The following is a 20,639-nucleotide window of genomic DNA, read 5'->3' on the forward strand; positions in this document are numbered from 1 at the left end:
AGACAATATAATTATTATCAATGACATTACTACTGCTAGAACTTATTATTATTATTATTATTATTATTATTATTATTATTATTATTATTATTATTATTATTATTATTAACACAGCAACTTTTGAGATCTCTTACATCTGATTGACTATTCCCAACTAATCCCACCAATTACCATGCAGTACACTCTAATCAATCCAAAAGGTAAACAACCCTTTAAATTACCTGCCCTCCTTGTTGTAAGTTACCAACACGTAAACTAATTGCTTGATTCGCCTTCCCCCCTGTTTTGACTTATACATAAAAGTTTGTCATATAGCAATTTGATATATTCCTTATAGCAAGATGAACTATCAAGTCCTGCAAGAGATTTGTGACTTGTGTAATAATTTCTCTGGATGCACCATGTTTTTGAAATGGGACCTCTAGGAACGTAAATGTTTCATAGTACATTTTATTAGGGTCTAAATCACACTAGCGTGAAAGATTTTAAAGAAGAGGGAAATTTATCTTCTTCCATTATCTTGGTATGAACGAATCAGTGACTCATAGGGCAGTTAACAGATCGAATCGGTCGCTCATAGGACAGTTAACAGTTACTATCTCACATAAGACTGTCACAAATAGGACAACACCTTCAAGTTTAGCTGCAGCACTCGAAATAACTATTCACAATTAAAAATTCATTCACTGATATCCTTCTTATTGTCCTCCAAAAGATTTGTGCTGGGAGGCATGACAATACTCTATTTCGCATTCAACGGGACCACTAGGAGTAATTATTGAAAGTTTACAATTCCTTCATGATTTATGTATACATACAACGTCCAGAAGTATGTCGTGAAAGGTACAGTGCAAAAAGCACACACCAACCTGTGCAAACTGTCGACTAAAAAGCAAAAATGTATTTAACCGTGGCAAGGCGCGCAAATGAAACCTGAAGTTTAAAGTAAAATCTGAGTTACTTTAGTGCATTCTATACTCTTCTACCAAGACTCGAACTCGGAACCTTGTGCTGAGTATATGAAACATGGATTATCGATGATTGAAAAGGAGTAATAGGGTACAATGAGTCATCGTTTTTTTGTTTGTAACAACAGAAGGGGGTTTACGTATTGTGAACGTCCGAAGACACCTATACTTCCCACTTGTTAAACATATCTGTGTCTTTGATTTGTACTGGTGTGGGAGGTATAACTCATAATGGTCGTTACTCGTATTATTACTGTGAAACGAAAAATTACGAACAGCGATTATATGGACGTCTACAGTACGTAGTATGTTGTTCTCTAATATCGACGCACATAGAAACTTATACCTGCTTAGAAGTGATTTGAGTTACATAAGGATGAAGTTCAACGCAATCTCTGCTCATGCAGTTAAAAGTGTTCGAGAGAAGACATATCATGAACCTGCGGACGGCTATGGGTGGTTTGGCAAAATCCATTTAAGGGTTGTAAACTTTACTATGTTGATACCGTAGACCAGAATAAAGTGCATACAACCAGCAATGACATAGAGATTCTCGCCAGAACCAAAATAGATGTATCAGATGAGCTGTCAAATCATTTGGGCTTGGAAAATACACAAGCAAATATGAAAGTGGTGTCATTGGCTAAGGAATCTATGACACCCTTACAATATCACACATTGATCACGCAAACATAAACGAGAATGTATTTCACTAAGCGTGAATTCGCCACGTGTGAAAGTGAAACTGTGATTAAACACTGTAAAACTAGCTACTGAAACTTTATATAGCTATTTGTATAGCACTGTCCTCAGTGTCATAAGCTGCCGAGTGCGAACATAATTGAGAGACCTCGTATTGCAGAACTCACGGTCAAGATAGTGACAAGTTGTGTAAACAAAATCACAATCATCTTACTAGAATTAAACTAATTTGGTAGCCTTTCCAACAGATATATTGGCTAGCGAGTACCCCTTTGGTGGTCATGGTATTGTGTTCGATTCTCTCAGAGAGAGCATTCAAAGCATTAGGTCGATCAATTTCCACATTAACCTGTTGGTAAATATCTCATAAAGGCCCGACACTTAAAAGGGACGCTGCACTTCAACGAATATTAAAAACTAAAATAACTTGGACAAAATTTCACTGCAGATAACTTTTGTTCTGATGTATTTCCTCATTGTCCAAATAGGCTAATACTTTTATCTTTAAATATAGGTTGTGGTTGAGTTTTTCTTATGCTACTAACATCAACCAAGTAATAAGTAAACACTGAAGATTTCAAAAAAGTTTTTTTATATACTTTCAATGGTTGTATACTTTTCAGATCAACTTAGTAAACCTTCCTAACATTAAAATGACTTGGTAAAGCATTGCCGGTTACGTAGACAGACGTACTTTGAACACACTGTATTTATCTCCAAATAAAAGGAAGAAATGATAACAGGACAAAAACTCATAAATTTAGTAGCGCAGCAGAAAATGTCGGGGACAAGCAGTATTCATTTCCTATATGTGTAATATCAGAGGAAGCCAAGAGAAATATTATGGTTTTTCGGAACCTACATTGTGTCCCTTAGTTGGAGGGAGTTATCCAAAGTGCCATTTCTAAGGAAAAAGTCTCGATAGATGGGAAACAAGAGGAATAGAGGGAAAGATGTTTTCTGGGGGAAGGAGAAAAACGTGAGAGCCCTACTGGCCTGTGACGTTTAACTGTGTAGTAAATCAGGAGTCCAGATGGTTGAGTCTTGCTAATGGAATACGAAAGGGGAGCCATTTTTGCTGTACGAGGGGAGGGGGAGGAAAACAGGAAAAGATTTACATCTCGCAGTGCGTACTTCGGACATTGCAGGGCAAGAAAACACACTCTACTCTGCTGCCTGCCATTTGAGTTAGAGACTCATCTAATACGTGTTACATAGAAGGGTGAAAGTCTCTTTTCCTTTTTATGAAATGGCACTATTTGCGTCTCACCCTGATACTTAATGTTCCTTTTACTACTTCGTCGTTTACAGCTGTAATTTAACGGATTTCGTGTACTTTTTCTTCATCCCTATTATCCGCAGTGAGTGCAATAGCTTCAATCATTTACCTTAAATGTGTAACATAGAGTTCAATCGCATTTAATTAAAATGTTCTTTACTGAATGACAGCAAAAAAGACTATTTTCATTAGGAATTGCTTTTGTCTACAGGATACTGAACTATACTCAGGCACCTATTTAGATTACACAATTAGATATCTTAAAGGCTAAAGTATTTTAATTGATAATTATTGTCTCTTTGTAATGATAGTCATTGGTTTTGTAACCAACAGAGGCACGGTGGCTCAGTGATAGAGCGCTTGCTTCTAGTGCCTGGGGTCCCTGATTCGATACCCAACCAAGTAAGTTTGTGGTTGCCAATATCGTATCCTTGGTTTTTGTCGTAGTACTCCCGTTTCTTACCACATTTCATTCCACTGAGGTTTTCCTTCATCATTCACTTGCCCTAATCATCCACCTATCTAAGCCTAAAGAGCGTAAAAGAGGGACGTTAAGCTGAAACATTTAGATTTATGTAACCAAGAATCTATCCCGGTTCGCTTCTCTCTATTAGACCTTTGATTGCTTATGAATTAAGTAAAATACTTATTTTATAATTTTGAAACTAAAATCTAAAGAAAACTATTCTAAGGAAACTGTTCTGTGTTATACTTTATTACTCACAAAATCTACATCATTAAAACAAACATCTTAATTCTTTAGTTACAGTATTAATATATTTTGGCTGAAGATCATTATTTCATAACGTTTCGCTTTCCACTTTTTTTCATGAAATTCAGAAAAGTTACGCAAATTCCTTTACCCTTCTGAATGTCACCATCATAAAACGTTAATTCTAAGAAATCTCAGACTTTTCACTTTTGGGTTCCGGTTGCTACTAAGAAGGCAGGGTACCACCCGGTGTAACACACTGATTGTGGTACGATTTCACAGACATAGAGAACATCGAAAAAGAAGCGAAACGTATATTTTATGATGGCCAACAAGTGCATTGAAAGAGTCAAATTGGAGCATAAAAATGGGGTCAAAATGAGATTATGTTGTATTGTGCCGGAGCTGTCATCAGTTGTAGCTTAGAATACTTATCAAACGAATGCAGCAAAATGGGGATGAAACTGATGACACAGCACAGTAAAAGTAACTCTACTCAATTTCTTTCAACAAAAGCTATAGATTATACTTTACTGTTTACTCAAAATTCATCGTTATTATCTTTTAATATCTCTAAAGCACTTGACTTATCTATCGAAACTGTTATCTATCGAAAAAATATTTAGAAATTTGGGATCGTTACAACGGCGTAATCCTCACAGTATCTCCATTCATGTGCTGGTGGGCACATGTAAAACATTTAAAAATTTGGGATCGTTCAGCATCTCCATCATGTGCCGGGCTGTGTCATCAGTTGTAGCTCAGAATACTTATTAAATGAATGCAAAGAAATGGGGATGAAACTGATGCACAACACGGTACTTAACTGTAAAATTATGGTTGAATTTAAATGAAATTCAAATGTTTTAATTTTGAAAAATGACTAGTTGTGGGAGAAAGGTAAGAGAGAGAAAGGATATGATTAAGAAACAAAGGAAGAGCACTAGCCTGACATTCCGTTATGACTGGTGTCGCCCTGGTCATCTAAGTGATGAAAGGTTTTCCCTGGAGGAGCCTAGATGTTCTGGAATCAGCCAACAACTGGATTTCAATCCTGCTGGACTCCTAGGGGCGTCGAGTTCTCTCTGTGATACGTCTCTGCGATGATATTCTTCTACTAATATGTTGGAACGATACACTGAATGTCTTCTTGCTATTTTTGTTATGTGATATACGTAGCAGACGAAATAGGGTCATTTGCCCAAGTGTTTATTTCCTCAAGTCTCTAAACCAGAGTCATTTCCTAAAGTGGTTATCTTTTTTCTTAATCTGATGATCATCAACCGAAACAGAAGGGATACCTGCTGCATTCTTAGCAAATACCAGAAAGGGGATGGGTGGTTTCGCTGCAGTCTATTATGAAATATCTCCGATAGACAGGGTTGCAGAGTGTCACATAAAATTGTGTTGCTTTTAAAAATATGGTAAACTTAGCATAGTTGAAATTAGTTCAACTGAGAAAGAAGCATAAACTAAGACTTTAGAATATAAAATGTCTGTTTTACAATAAATTCACTGAACTTTTCTTTAAAAACAAATCACAACCTAAAAGTACTGACTAAATTATCTCAATGTGAAAAGGAAGTAAAAACAAGAAGTTATATTGGTTAAGTATCGAATTTCTATTCACGCCGCTATTTTATTTGTTTAGCCTAACGACTTATGATTATGCACCGAGGCTAAAGGACACAAGCATAAGACGGATCACAATGCTGGAGTAAAGGAAGTTGGAGAAAACGGTAGGATCCGAGAAAACCAACGCACATGGTGCTCACAACAAAGCCTACTTTGCTCGGGCTGGAATTGAACCAGGGATCCCACGAACCACATGGTTGACGCCGTTAGGACCAAGTTTTCAAATATATGCTGAATAAGTCAGTTTAATTATTATTAGGCCTATTATTATTATTATTATTATTATTATTATTATTATTATTATTATTATTATTATTATTATTATTATTATTATTATTATTATTATTGTTGTTGTTTCGAAAGAGATATTTAATTTTAATTTAAAGTTACGTTCTTTGGTCGAATGCTTTGTTATTATCCTACGTACTAGGCATAACTCTTACTAGTAGTTCTATCAAAATTTGCTTCAATCTTAATTAAGAAGAAAAGAATATTAAAATAGTATCTGGTACTCCCATGTGCAAAAAAAATTGCGCGTATACTGTAACTCAAGATTTTTCGCATTTATTCCATTTTCCTTACGTTTATGGGTAAAATTCAGTTATTAGTATGTGGAGATAAGAGAAAGCAATTCATCTAAGGAGATATTTCCAAAAAAATATAATAAAATAATAAAAATATAAGCAAAAAACAAAATTATGCTCGGTTTTGTGTATACTGGCAACGATGATTTCTAGGGATTTTTTCAGTAGCAGATCACAATTGCGGAGGGAATTCAGTAGGGGAGTCGAGAAGTTGGATCAAGGAACTGGATAGTGGACTAAAATGTTGCATTTATTGGTTAAAACCTAGTGTGTAGATTGCCTGCCAAATATAAATTAGCTTCTGTAACTAAGATGTCGTACGAAAATATAGAATTAAACAGAAAAACTCTTATCTTAAGGTTCGAAGCGATACGGACCATGGTTATGAAGATTATTTCTTTAAAGGAGCTAACACCATGTAGACTCCGTGGTTCGGTGGGTAGAGTGGCGGACTCGTAGTTATTTTATAATTTTGACACCGCATCGAATCCCATCCCATTTCTTTATTTTCTTTTTTCTTTCTTTCTTTTTTTTACAAAACATTATAATTTTCATGTTAATAAGAACCGAAGCAATATAATAAGGACAACTTACTGATATTTTGCTGTAATGACGTATTTATCCTTGGATTAGAGAACTATTGTTAATAGCTATTGTTTTCTGTTCATGCTGTTGTACAGTTTCTCTCATCCTGTTTTCTTGGGGAAAAAACAATTTTTTCTCCAACGAAGTGTGAAGGATATATACGGACAGAAAAAGACATCTTAGTACCAAAAGTGATTTATCGTGATGAAGTGGACTAGTTTGCCATTATTTAAAAAAAAAATTAAGTTGGCTTTTCTTCAGGTTTTAGCTAAAAAAAATATATATATATTTTTTTTACTTTATAAGACTATACTTTCTGAGGCAAGGTGTGTGATCATACCCACAAATTTAGCTAGGGAGTGAAAGATAATTGTTTATACAAACATTTTACAGGTTTAGGTGCGTGAAACCCCAATACACCATGATCTCGCTTATCCGACCATCCTTTGTTCCACATACCATATGATCCGATATATCATTGCAAATAGCACCAATCGGCAAGAAGATCTGCAAGTTGTGGTCTTAATCTATTTTTCATGCTGTGGAGTCTATCGCCTAGCGCGCCCGTCTACACCTTGACTCATACGTCTATCATTCAGTGCAGACACGTATCCAGGTTTTCTATTCGGAGGGGGCCCAACACGAATCCTCGTAAGCACGTAATTCTAATGTTTTTAAATATCAATAATAATAATAATAATAATAATAATAATAATAATAATAATAATAATAATAATAATAATAATAATAATAATAATGCAACAGTTCTGTACCTCTCTTAAACTTTTTTCTACTTTTCATTTATAACCCGGTTTATTTTGGAAACTGCATTATAGCACAAACAAAATGAAACATATTTTCGAGAGAAATGTAACTAAAGAAAACTGTCTGCTACGTATATCACATAACAAAAATAGCAAGAAGACATGGAGTGTATCGTTCTAATATATTAAAGTTAAAAACAGAACGGAAACGAAATGTTAATCCTATTTAAAACTGTTCTTTAATTCCACCTTGTCAGTGGCGTATTTACGATTTCGTTTCGGGAGGGGCTTTGCCTGGAAATGTGAAAATTCTGCAAGATATTTCATTTACTTTACTATACTAAGTAAGATTTCGTGGGGGGCTTAAGCCCGGAAGCCACCCCCCTAAATACGCCACTGCACCTGGTATAATGGCATTATGGTATGTTCTTAGAATTATAACAAGACAACAGCACATTGCCCAAAGTTTGGACACTGACTACTAGTAAACTGATATAAAAGAACCTCAAAAGGGTAAAGGCAAGTTTATTAAAAAGTGCTTGAGTTTCGGAGAGAGACAGCTCTCAGGTCCTCACGCTGGATACGTCCCTGATTCAGTGCAGTGCAGTTATTTGTTATAAAACATTATTATTAGATGCGTAATATGTAAAATTATATCATAAGTTTTACTTTTAATAGGTCTTTTGTTAACACATCCATATTATCCAGCGTTCTGACTGCCTGTTAATGTCGGATAAGCGAAACTCTACTGTACTTCCAAAGCTAGCATATACATGAACTAGAATTGTATCGTCCTAGAACAGACAATAGTCTGAAATGCTTATATTAAAAGGCTGGAATAAAAAAAGCGTAAGTACTGATTTGGAAGCGTGTGAACAAATTAAAAACAATTCAACATATTTCCTAGGTATCAGATTATCATCTTATTATGTCGATGTGTATTCTTTTTTAAACATAGTTTTAAAAGTTATACCATTCGCAATATTCCTGAGGAAATCGAAAGAAAAACTCCTTGTGCCTCTTATGGCAAAGCGGCTTAAGTGCATGGTCCGAAACCGATTCCCACGTTAAGGTATAGATAAAGTTCCCGTACTTCAAAAATGCAAATCCGGGACGCTACTAAATTACGAGAATCTTTGAAATGCTTAAAACTGAAAGAAGTGTTGAATACTAATTTACTTTTCTCCATTAGATAGAGTTGTTCAAGTATTACGTTATCACATTTTTATTCATTTCACTAGATCTTCCAAGGACGCCAATTTCCCTTTAAATTTGGGGGGGGGGGGGCAGTCAAATGCAGAAGATATATATATGAGGATTTTAAGACAAATTACACTCAAATAATGCCAAATATTGTATATTCATAAATACAAAGGAGGCCTACATGAGCTTTGAGCGGGCCCGGCCCCCCAGGATCGGTGCTCTTGCCTTCTTCCTAGTTAAGCAAACGTAAGCAGATGATTCCTGGTAAGCAAAATTGTTTTTTGTTTTTCCTCAAGATCTGTTGTGTTTCGTGCAATAACAGCAGGAATTTCCTGCTTACTTAACCATCTAAATGAATGTTTTCACTTAGAGTCATCCCGTCGATTCGCGTTGCCTAGGACTAAAATAAATTAAGGGTCAATAATGAAGATCAGACTTCCATATCAAACATGAAGAGACATGTAGATCGGAGATCTTTCTTTGTTCCAACTTTGACTTTTTCAAATCCATGATGAGAAATTATATTATGAGTACAATTTTCGAAATTAATAGTATACAATCGTAAAAATATCTTACAAAACGATGGTTTATTGCAAAATACTTTGACTCAAAGAATAAATTACAAGTAATAAACTTGTTACTTTTCCTGAAGAGTCTAAGTCGTGAATGAGACGGAAGCTGTCGAGCGTAGTGCTGGGAACGATTGTCTCACTTGTTCTACCTTCCCGTGGCGCAGCCTTGATTCGACTTGATCCTAAACGGATTATTCAGAAGTCGAAGTCGGAAGATGTTTCCCATTTTTCCAAAACACTCTTGGTCGATAACAATCTGCCTCACTCGTGAGAGGACAATCCCATGCCCTAAGCGTCGGTGGACCACCGATAGGCAACTAGTGACATGTCCCCAAAAATTGGCGGTCCCGCAGCCAAAAATTGGTCCCACTTCCGTTTTGAAAATTATACCACCACCGGCAGAGAAGCGACGGAACGCCAACGAACCACAAAATTATTCCCCTAAAATACGTTAAATCGCCTATATGCGTAATTTCTTTGCATCAAGATGAGTCTAAAAACATTTTTTTAAAAAATAAAACGAAAGTGCCCTGAGCTGGGCGTGAACCATCAACCTTAGGGTTACTAATTGGGTGTTCTTCCGAATTCGTCACGGAGGCGATTATGAATACACAGCTTGTAGAGTGATAAATCGTTGAAGTCTTTTTAATATTTCTAATCAGAGTGCTTCTTTAACCGTGTATATTTGAAGACAACTGTTCGGAATCAAATCAAATGCACTCGTCATGTAATTTTATAATAAAATGGCAAGCGTCTATTTACTTTTTTAATAGTTCTCCCATATTCACTTGCTAGTGATCGGCGACAGTTGCCAACTAAATTCATACAATTATACGCACCCACCTCAAGATTTTTCACTTCATGATGTAAAGGCAGGAGTTACACTTGACCCCCGGAGCTCAAATATTGTCCTTATAATAACAATTCGTCAGGGAAAAATAATATATAATAATAACCGCATGCACATGACTGGCGATAGTTCATGTTGGTCCCTTTACGATTCTCCGTGACAAATCAAACGAGCGCGGACCAAAATGAAGTCCTCGTTCTTACGTTGTGGTAACTTCAATATCCCCGATTCTAGATATCTGCTTCGACTCGACGAATCCCTGCCATTAGTGGCACGCTAGCGGCAATCCTTCGACGCGTCGCTATATCGACGATCGCCATTTACCGGCAAGTGAGCCACTAGGAGTTGGCGACGTTTACGGCATGGGGAAGCTAATAAACAAACAAAATAATAATAATAATAATAATAATAATAATAATAATAATAATAATAATAATAATAATAATAATAATAATAATAATAATAAATCTAAAGCCTTATAAAAAAGTTTTCTGAAAAGTTACATCTAGCAAAATCATTTGTTGGTATTCCAGAACTGTAAATTCGCCTTTATTCATAATTTACTTCTATCGTACTTTTGATATGAGAATGATATGTCTGAAACTAACACAGGTCATTAATACTTATTTTTTTTTTGCTTTACTCAGATTTAGCAGTTTTACTTAACAGTCAGTCAATTTGGATCTGTGATATCAGAGTTTTAGAGATTTCCTTAATTTTTTCATTTCTAAAAAAGTTTGCAACTAACACCAACGTATCTCTTTCGATATTTCCATATGTAATGGCTTGGTCAGTCCCAGTATATTTCAAACAATAAACTATTTACGGTGTCTTACTCCATTAATCCGAACTACATTTTATATCCAACAACTCTGTGCATTTTCCCTTAAATCTGCAAACTTTCTACTAGGTTAAAACTCAGTATTTTCTATTTTCTTCCTTTCTTGCTAAAACGAAAGTGTTCTTTAGACAACCTGGAATGATGACTCTATACTACATTATGTTGCATAGGGCATTTTATGTAGCATATCATTTGGCAGTTGGACACTTTCTTTTTATATTGAAAGCAACAGGGATTAAGTCCTTCTACACTTATATGATAAGTAAACACATTCTTTTTGATTCGTAGAATTGTGCCAATGCACTAGGTCCAGAGAGTTTTTAATTTAAGATAATAATAATAATAATAATAATAATAATAATAATAATAATAATAATAATAATAATAATAATAATAATAATAATAATAATAATAATAATAATAGTTATTATTATTATTATTATTATTATTATTATTATTATTATTATTATTATTATTATTATTATTATTATTATTATTTTATTATTGACTTACGTTTTCCTGAATATTAAGCAATATTTCACAAAAAGCTGGTATTTTTAAACAAATGTGTTCGATATCAAGTTTTCATAAAAGTAGTCACTCTCTCCTATAAATAATTTCAGAGGGGCCGCGGTGGCTCAGTGATAAAGCGTCCACCTTTGGTGCATGGGATCCTTGGTTCGACCCCAGCTCGCACCAAGTGAATTTTGTGGTGGAGAAACACCATGTGCATGGGTTTTCTCGGGGTTCTTCCGTTTTCTCCCACTTTTTTCATTCCACCATTGCATTCATTTCTCATCATCACCGTGTCCTTTAGCCTAGCCGGTACAACCGTGGGTCGTAAAACTTAAAGATTTGATTTCAAATAATTCCAACCCAAACAGTTTCAGGAAGTATGTCATTTCGAATAAAACAAACCACTCTATAAAATTCTGAGTATTATTATCTTTTATATATACAATTCTAGCGGACCTTATTTCTAAATCGAAGGGTAAGAAGACTAAATTCACTCTCTTATTATTATAAATTCATTTCAATTGAAGCAGTTAAAATAGTTGGGAAAAATTAGAAAGCCATACCCTATATTCCAGTGTCCACAACCGGATAACGTGGCACACTGGCGTGCCCAGCAAAATGAACAGTGTGACGCAAACTTTTACCTATTATTTACAAGAATATTTGTCGAGTTTATTTTATTTATTATTATGAACGATTTTTCCACGGATCAGCTCTCTGTATACAATTAAACAAACAAGTATCACATTGAGGGAATGAGTGTAATTATTTACTTTAATAGTAATAGAAATGTATATTTTCTTGTATTTTCTACCGGAAATAACTGCATCCGGCCTAGAAAGCTGGGACTAACAACAAAGGAACCCGATGTGCTAAACACACACCACCCACGCACTTCAATACACCAACGAAGGTGCAGACTATTCATGAATTAAAGTCTCTCACCCAATGTATTCTCCTAACATGTCTCCCAGCGATTACAACATTTTTTGGTATCTCAATCACTTCCTAGTAGGATAGGTTTACCTAGAGACCACTGATTAACCTGGTATTGGATGTTTCACTTTCTTACCTTTGGAGTTGACAGTCATCGGTTGGACAATCTCACACGCAAATATCTAATATTAACAACGTTTCTTCTATAATTTCGTAATATTGTATTATTTATTAGGTTGGTTAGGCTTGTTTCAACACTTTTCTCTTTGCACCTACTTATTACCTATCATTTAAATAGAAGTTTCGATTTTGTTAGGAAAATTGTGATTAGGTGTAACATTTAAAAATATATTTAAGAATGGGTACGGATGAAACGCACTGAATTTTCTCGCTCGAATTTCTTAAACTGACTCGTGTTAGGCTGCAGCTATTACTGAAACATTTATTTGGGAAATGCGAATAAAATAATGTGTTTTTGGAAAACTTTGTTCGAAGCAACTTATGTCCAAAAGTAAAGTACCCATTGGTCATATTTCTGTTAGGAATAACTTATGCAATATATTAGAATTATTAAGGAAATAATTGTATGTGAACTATGAGCAAAAGCGTCTAAGTACTTTCTGAGAAATCGTCAAAAAAGTCATCCCCAAGAATAAAATATCCCTTGTGTATCTTTTCAGGACAAACGAGTTATGCTATTTATGAAATACGAACAAAATTGCCTGAGTCGTTCTCCACAAAATTGTAGGGTAAATCTTACTCCGAAAAGTATTATACCACTTCTAGCTTTTTAGGATGATGGAATTATGCCGTATCGTTAGGTTATTTATGTGACATTTATTTATGAAATATGAACAAAATTGGGTCAGGCGCTAATGGGAAAATCGTCGAAGAGTAGGCTAAACTACCCTTCTGAATGTTTACAGGACGAACGAGTTGTGTCATATTGTTAGGTTATTAATGATACATTTATTTATAAAATGTGATTGAGAAAATTGTTCGAAAAAACGCATCCCATACAGTAAATTATACCTTACGTATTCTTTCAGAGCAATAATTCAAACTATATTTGTAAAAAAAAAAAAAAAAAAAAAAAAAAGCAAAATCTTTACAGCTATTTTTGAAACAATTTAATTATTTTAAATTTTCATCCTTCAGTAAACTACCCTTATTTTTATGTGTCGGAGAATATAGGATTCGAAACGATAAAGTGTTATAAAAACTTCATGTCTAGACTTAGGTCCAGATACGTCGAACAGTATGGCCTCTATTTGAATGCATGTAAAAGCGTGACGAACCAACAAACGCACAGATGGACATACATCAAAATCACTTTTTCGATATGTGGGGGCGTGAAACTTGAATTCATTGAAATCTCGAATTCGATTTTTATCACTATTACTACAATTTCTTCTTTCGTCGCTTGAACGTGAAAAAGAATAGGCATACAACGACACGTAAGGTGATAATTTGTAATTCCCAAAATTTAATGAGTTACGTTTAATGTGTTGCCATGCTAGAAAAAAAAGCTTATGCCTGTTTGTTATATCATTTTAATATTAGTTTTTCACGCTACTATATAATGTAGAAATATGGTATGATTATCGTTCATATTCATTCTATATTTGGAAATATTCGTGTTCCGTATACATAGATCTGTATAATTTAGTTACGTTCAACGAAAGCATTCTTGCACTTGTGGACATGGAAAAAAAAAGAGAGAGAGAAAGTCAATACTCTAAAAAGCAAAAAAAAAAAAAAAAAAAAAAAGCACACATAAACGATCATTTAACATCAGGTCGATGTAACAAGGGGTAAGACTGGACAGACTGTCAAGGTCGCGTATGTTCTTCCTGACACACAAACCCGAAGTGAGTTGTCTGCTGTTCAAGAACGGGAAGTAACATGCAAGACTATAAACTGAAAACAATAACTGTTTCCAATAGTACACGTATTCTAATACTGAATAAATACGTCGATTAAAGGATACTACCAATAAATTATTTCCTTATTATATTGTTTCGGTTCTTATTAACATCAAAATTATACACTTCCTATAATGTTTTGTAAAAAAAAAAAGGATGGGATGGGATGGGATTCGATGTGGTGTCAAAATAATAAAGTAACTACGACTCCGCCACTCTATCCACCTAACCACTGAGGCTACATTGTGTTGGCTCTTTTCTTAAAGAAATAATCTTCATAACCATGGTGCGTATCGCTTCGAACCTTAAGATAAGAGTTTTTCTGTTTAATTTTGTATTTTCGTACGACATCTTAGTTACAGAAGCTAATTTATATTTGGCAGGCAATCTACACACTAGGTTTTAACCAATAAATGCAACATTTTAGTCCACTATCCAGTTCCTTGATCGAACTTCTCGACTCCCCTACTGAATTCCCTCCGCAATTGTGATCTGCTACTGAAAAAATCCCTAGAAATCATCGTTGCCAGTATACACAAAACCAAGCATAATTTTGTTTTTTGCTTATATTTTTATTATTTTATTATATTTTTTGGAAATATCTCCTTAGATGAATTGCTTTCTATTATCTCCACATACTAATAACTGAATTTTACCTATAAACGTAAGGAAAATGGAATAAATGCGAAAAATCTTGAGTTACAGGATACGCGCATTTTTTTTTTTTTTTTTTTTTTTTGCGCATGGGAGTACATAGTTTGTGCTGTACTTACTAATCGCAAGATTCCGAGTTCAAATCCCGAGTCCGTATATCCTGGTTAGGCCATCCAGGCAAGCGTGGACCCAAGGGGAGGAGGGCGAATCGGGCGACTTGGATTGAACTTTAATTACTACGTAAATAGAGTGGATTTCAGATTACTTAAATTTTGGAAAAGTGACAATCTTAATGTGTGGAGGAGGGTTAATTTATTGGCAATACGTTACATCGCTTCCAAATGTTTAGAAAATTTTTAACAGGCTACAGTATATACTTATCCAAATAAAGGGATATTTTAACCAAACCGTGAAGGAAATGTAGAGACGATTACTTCAAGCACCACACCATAACTGCATTGGACAGGAGATTTGGATGAGATCCCCGATTGTATTTTATACATTCCCAATGTTTTCCAGAGTGGGGTGTTGTATTGCATAGTGTACCTCAAGGACTTTTGAAAGGGGGAGATAAGATAAAATTCCAAATACTTTATTATTTGTAAATAAAGAAGGAAAATCAAATTTACTTATTTTAGTTAAATAAACAAATAATGGGGAGAGGGAATATCGGGATTTGGTATTCGGAACCTGAATATCAGGGAGTGGAGAAAATTATGAAGAGTAGGCCAGAAGAACGATGAAAATCAATTTTCAATTTAAAACAGTTAAAAAGAAAAGTCTCAGAAATGTGAAAATATGATTTTCACCGTTCGTCCCACGTACTCTTCATATTTATATGGAGAGGGGGAGTATCAGGAAGAGAAGTGAACATGCGCTCTACGAAACACAATAGGAAGATATTATTATTATCACAGTTATTACATATCCCCTCCCATCGAATATTTCTGCCAAAGCCTATGTAGTATATAGGCCTATAGTCAAATTTAACTTCTCTCAATTACGCTCAAAGGCTATAGGAGACATTGATGAATGAAAGAATGAAAGAAACATGCCATAATTAGAATTTATATATAAAAAATATAATTTGAAAATAATGGGGTATTATGCGAAAATTTCTATAAACTTATTTACCAAATAGTCCGAAAAGAAAACGTTATTTAAGCAAAATTCAGTTTTTTATAAACTATAAAAGTATCTATAGTACATAAAAGACACATAAATTAACCAATCTCTGGTAAGGTGCACTGCTGGGACATAAGCGATACAGTTGAGTTGGATTAGACCCACTGCTGCTTCAAATGGAAAAAGTTGTTGAAACGACGAGTTTTAAGCAGAGCGTTTCTATTTTAGTAATTTAGGTTTCATATAATAAACTCTGCTTCTTTCAGAACAGGAAAGTTACCTATTACTGTGAAAAATTAAAAAGAAAAAGAAAGAAAGAACTTCGAAAGATTCATAAAAGTAACGTATAATTCGAGGGTAGTTCAACACTAATATAACGCCAACATGTCTGAATAAAACGCCGACATGTACAATCTCGAAGATTACTAACATAATAGTTGGATTAAATACATGTGAGTATTACACTTGCAATACACAAGCTACAGAAAAAAAAAGTTTGGTGCTGGTGTGTCCAAACAAGTAATTGAGTATATTCTTCATTTACTCCTCCTATCTCCAATCAATTGCTGGAATATCTTGCTCTAGTGATGTTTTCTCCTGATGGTACACCTTCAATACGTGTCGTCTGCTCGAACTTGCTCTTATAGGTAAAAACTGAGGAATGGGTGACTGGTGTGAAATAAATCTTCTGTATACGAAATATAGATACAAAGCCAGTGCGTTTTCATCATATGATACACAAAAGTGTAATTGGAAATGTTATTTCGGATTCGAAGTACATTTGTTGAATATACTCACAACTTATTGCAATTAACTATTTCCCAAGTAATTTCTAACAAGTCTTGTTCTCTTTCTGGAACAGAGACAAAGTCGTGTCACTTCCTGAAAATTAATGTGTAAACAGTATCACATCACCCTTACTTCCTCCTGTAATTTCATGTATTTATACATTTTGACTGGTTGATGAAATCTGCCTTCTTTATGAAAGAGTTTTAAAAAATCAGAAAACTACTCTTGAAGGAAACAGACACAAGCCTACTCTATCATTTGTAACTTCATATCTACCTAACCTACAGAAATGTATTATATATCAAACGAAATGAAATTTTACTTCCAAAATATTTTGTTATAGCTTCCAAGACCGTAGAATTGAACGTAAAGTAAGAAATCAAGGAAAGCATCATTCTTCTATAAACGAAGGCGGCCAAATTAGGTATGGCAGCCATATTTGCTGAAGCTTAAAGCGCACTTCCAGGATATGCCTATACTTGATGGAAAGAAGCTGCCCTGCAAGTTTAATTAAATTACTATTTTTTTTTCAGAGTTCAGACCCCAACATACTGGACTAAAAAGTTTGCACTTAATTAAACTTCTCAAATATATATCAACCCACAGACCAAACTGCTCAAACTATAAACTTAAAATTTGGACAATATGTAAGATTTATGACATAGGGTACTACTGAAAAAGATTTTTTGGAAATTCGACGGGGAAGGGGGAGAAATAGGAATGGAAATTAATGTAATAAGATGGCCATATCTCCGAATTCCTTAAAGTTACAGATTTGAAATTTGGTATTGAGATTTCTCATTTAAAATAATGTGATACGTTTTTTCAGCGTTTTCTGATATTTTACTAACAGGGTAAGAAAAGAAATGGAAAGAGAAAAAGAAGTGAGGGTTGGAATTATTATATATCGATATTTCGAATCTCTGAAGGTTAGAAACATCTGATATTTTAGTAAAAAGAGGAAGAAAAATGGTGGGGGAAAAGGTAGGGAATGCAATTATTATGATAAGATGCCACTCTATACGTATCTTTTTACATCTGGCTTAGAAGGAAAGAAAAAAGGTGAGAATCACAATTACAATAAGATGTTCATATTTTTGGATCCCTGAAGATTAGAGGCATGAAACTTGGTATTTGAACTGAAATTCGGTACTCTATAGGTTCATGGGATCCAGAAATCTTTGTAAACCCGTAGGCCTGTCGAACGCAGGTTTGGGGGCAAAGTCGCCTGGTACTTGAAATTATCAATGTATTTCGACATTCAGGACGGTTAGAGAAATGAAAGTTAGTATTTGAACTGAAATTCGGTGTGTTTGTACGTTTATGAGGTGCGAGACAGTAGGCTGAACAAATGCAAGAGTCTGAGGGCGAAACACCTAGCTAGTCGAAGTATTACTATTATTAGGATCACGTAGTGGTACTTATAAGATTACAATGTTAGTACATACGTCCGACACATAGTTACTCCACACGATAACTTTTGAACGAATGCGAATTTTTAAATTCTGTTTTTTTGTCATAGATAGATAAAGTGATTATCTCGAGGGAGTTCGTTGATGGAGGTGATTTGCCTACCGGAAGTATAGAAATGAGCCATTTCCGGTTTCCACATTTATCATTGTACAGGAAAAACGGAAATAGACAGAAATAAACGGTTTTCGGAAATCAATTACAAATTTCAAGGACAACTTTAATCTTCATCCTTAACACCCTAGTGAAACCGCAAGTTGTATAAATAAGGCACATCTTGTTTTCCACGGCAATTTCTGGGCGAAGTCCCCAGACAACTGAAGGCTAGATATTAAATACATATTTTATCGTATTCTGATTATACATACAGTAGCAGAAGTTCCTGTTTTCCCTACAGGAAGATAAGGTGTAATAAATATAATACCGGAAATTTAAATTGTCACACTCGGCACTTTATGTATAAATAAAAGGAATTTTCAATATAATAAATATGACCTTCTTTTTGCTCTTGAAACATGTGTTCCCTTATTTTTAATTTAAAATCTATGTACTGAATTCCACATCTCCAACTTAAGCGAATCTTCACATTCGACAGTCTCTGAAGAAAGAAAGAGAAGTTTGAATATTATAGAAATGTCTCCGCTAGAAACAGCATTTTTGAAAGCGCTAAAAATACGTATTCTCTTATTATAAAAAGAGTTTATATGCTGAGTTTCATCTCTCTAATTTCATGAATGTGTGAGATACTAAATTCTTTTTAAAAAAGAAAAACAACTTTGAAAACCTCTTTATTTCCCTTGGAATACATGATCCAAAAATCCTTTCTTATCTCTTGCCTTCGTAATAAAAGGGATAGGCCGTAGGCCGGGAATGCTCAAATAAAGGCCACTGTGCGATCATGACACAAATAAGAAACCTCGAATGCACAAAATATGATGCAATGGTACTCCATTGTGTAAAACAGTTTTTGGCAATGGTGATTTTTTTTTTCAAAATCACCATCCTCCACCCTCGAAACAAATATTGCATTATCACTGAACACAAGATTAGTTAATTTATTTCGCGCTGGAGAAGAAAACAATTTGGAGATAGGTCAACATATTACGTGTCACGTCTTTATACTTTCATATAGTCAGCATATTCTTAAAAAAAAAAAAAAATAAATAAAAAATAAAATAAAGTAAACTGCTGTTTTCTATTAACATATGGTATCATTTTCAAAGTAAACAGCAAGAATAATTGTGCATAAATGAAATTCAAGAATCCTATTTTAAATTGTCTAAAACTGGTACACAAACAAACTTAAGCATTCCCCTTCACGAAAGTTACACATTTAGCGGCACTTATACTGTGGTGCTAGCCGGTGATGTTCACTTTTTTTTTCTTTTTTATAGGTGCTAACTAAAAATGGGTAAATGTCAATTAAAGACATATCATGGATATAAAATTTACTATATAATAATATTACGTATATGTTATACTTCTTGCTATTTACCTTTTCATACATCTTCCCATATTTTTCACAAATCAAAATGTGGCAATTAATGATGTTATAATAAAGTCTATTATATTTCTTGATATTTGCCTCTCTATGTAACAGGAACAATCTCTTATACAGCCATAATTTGTAAAACAAATCTAAACATGACAACGCAATATCGAATATTGTGTGCTCGCGATACCATAAGCACTTTATTTCATTTCTTTGTGCGCTAGTGGAGTACACCCGAGGAATATTATGTTAAAAATTTCACATTTATTTTTACCTAAAGAAGCATGATCTAGGCGATGATGAGCGAATCACTTCCATTTTTTTAATATAATAGTACTATATAGATTATGGAATTAGTGTCACCCAACATAATGTCGAGAGAGAATTTTCGAGATGACAAAGAACTCTTCCAAAAGCTCATTTTTAAAGACAACACTTTCAAGCCTTCTTTTCAAGACTATTCTTAATCGTTGTTATACTCTACGCATAAAACATTTTGTTTTAATGGAACATTTAATATAATCTTCTTCAATTCAGCTCATTTGAATTATACTGAATAAATAGATAACCTGAGAAATTAATGTTATTTATTTAAGAATTTGTACATACTGTGTATCGTCTGTAATTAATTATTTCCTTTTTCTTAAGTCTTTTAAGCAATAAAATAATCCAGTTTGTACCTTGAATTGCTCAGATACAGTGTTTTGCCTTCGTAATATGGAAAATATGATATCTAACTTGTGGCAACCCTGCATATATTTTATCATATATGAAAATCTCAACCCCCGTTCTGGCCATTAGTCAAGATTTTCGCGCCTGTGATGGATTTCCAGTTCATGATCAATACCTAGATAAGATACTTGAGGAAATGTCCAACATTTTAATAGTTGGGCAAAACATACTTGAGCATCTGACCTGATACCGTAGCAGACAGTTTTCTTTAGTTACATTTCTCTCGAAAATATGTTTCATTTTGTTTGTGCTATAATGCAGTTTCGAAAGTAAACCGATATATAAATGAAAAGTAGGACAAAGTT

This window comes from Thermobia domestica, chromosome 12, assembly GCF_964235325.1.
Source record: "Thermobia domestica chromosome 12, izTheDome1.hap1.1, whole genome shotgun sequence".
In the NCBI taxonomy this organism is placed as follows: domain Eukaryota; kingdom Metazoa; phylum Arthropoda; class Insecta; order Zygentoma; family Lepismatidae; genus Thermobia; species Thermobia domestica.